The sequence below is a fragment of the Adiantum capillus-veneris genome, chromosome 4 (assembly GCF_014529385.1).
Source record: "Adiantum capillus-veneris isolate H3 chromosome 4, ASM1452938v2, whole genome shotgun sequence".
In the NCBI taxonomy this organism is placed as follows: Eukaryota; Viridiplantae; Streptophyta; class Polypodiopsida; order Polypodiales; family Pteridaceae; genus Adiantum; species Adiantum capillus-veneris.
Genome location: NC_140934.1, coordinates 30206032 through 30207792, shown reverse-complemented (window position 1 = coordinate 30207792; position 1761 = coordinate 30206032).

Genomic DNA, 1761 nt, shown 5'->3' with positions numbered 1-1761 from the left:
AGGAGTGTCATGCACTCTTTTACTCCATTAGACCTGCTTTTCATTACCTCAATCCCATAAATCGGAGATGGGAGGGTTGCCTTGGGTATGTTCAGATTCCAAGGCAGGTTCTTCTTTGCACATCAAAGCTTTAAAAATAGGTGGATCATTTGCCAAGCCGAAGGGAGCCATGTCAATTTGGAGCTTAGAAGATGTAGGCAGATGACTGCCTATCAACGGATTGATACGTTGAAAGTAGGGCTTTAATCTCCATCCATTGACTCTGGTCCTGTGGAGTTTTCCTGATAAATCTGCTAATCTGTAACTACCATTCCCAAACTTTGTTTTTATCATGAAAGGTCCCTCCCATCTTTGCAAAAAAATTTTGTCAAGTCGGTTATCATAGCGAAGAACCAACATACCTTCCTTCAATCCTTTACCCTTGAGATTCTTGTTGATTTTATCCCTTTGGCTTGTTGCTTTGGTGATGTAGTGATCAATGGACTCTTCTCTATCTAGCTCAAGTCGTTGGAGATCTAAGATCCTTTCATGTAGAACCTCTTTTGGTTTTTTTGCCACTCTTGCAAGAACGCGCAAGCTTGAGAGCTCTACCTCAATGGGGAGAAGTGCTTCCTGTCCATAAACTAGATGAAAAGGGGTGAATTGGGTAGATACCTTGAAAGATGTCCTATACACCTAAAGAGCAGCCGTCAAATGGCGATCCCAATCATTAGGCCGATCCACAACCTGCTTATAAATGATCTTACATCTCATTCCATTCACTTTTTCCACCAATCCATTGCATTGAGGATAGTAGGGTGTGGAATGCAGGTGTTTCACTTTTAACCTCCTCAAGAGATCATTCAGAAGGTCAGCCCTAAAACCCGAGCCTCGATGTGATAAGCTTTCTAGGGGTGTTCCAAACCTACTACAAATATGATCAAAAATAAACTTTGATACCCCTTTAGCTGTGATTCGGGTTGTGCTTGTTGCTTCCGCCCATCGTGTCATGTAGTCAACACCCATGATGATGAAAACCTTCCCTGTAGAAGTACGAGGTAGGGGACCTATTGCATCCACACCCCACTTTTCAAAAGGGCCATAAGATATTATTGGGACTCGAGGCTCATATGTTAGTCGTCTATCCCCAGCAATTTGGCATGGCTTACATGCCTTACACCAATATTGGACATCACGATGTAAGCTCGGCCAAATAAACCCTGCTTGTAAAATCTTCCTACTTGTAATATCTTGAGAAAAGTGACCACCACAGACATCATCATGACATGAAAGAAGAATTTTCTCTATCTCTTGCACACCTGGTACTCTCCTCAAGACCAAATCTTTCCCTTTGTGATATAAATCATCCCCGATCAACTGGTAAGGTGTGGCCTTCTTAACTAGTCTATGTCTTTGCACCTTATCTAAGTGTTTGGGACACTCACCTGCTTGTAGAAAGAAGATAATGTCTTTTAGCTCCTCTTGACCTTGATATTTGGGTTCATATAGTTTCACACCTCCTACCTCCATTTGAAGCTTTTCATTTGTGAGTAAGTCTGCTTCCTTGTTATGAGTTCTCACAATGTGTTGTACCTGTGTTGCTTTAAAACCCTTCATCAAAGCTCTTACACTACTAAGCCACTCAAACAATGTACGATTCTTGCACCTCCAAGTCCCTTGGATTTTCTTAACCACTAGCAAAGAATCATCTTTTATAATAAGTCTTTGTATGCCTAATTCTTTGCATTCTTCTAACCCAAGGGTTAGAGCAACATACTCAGC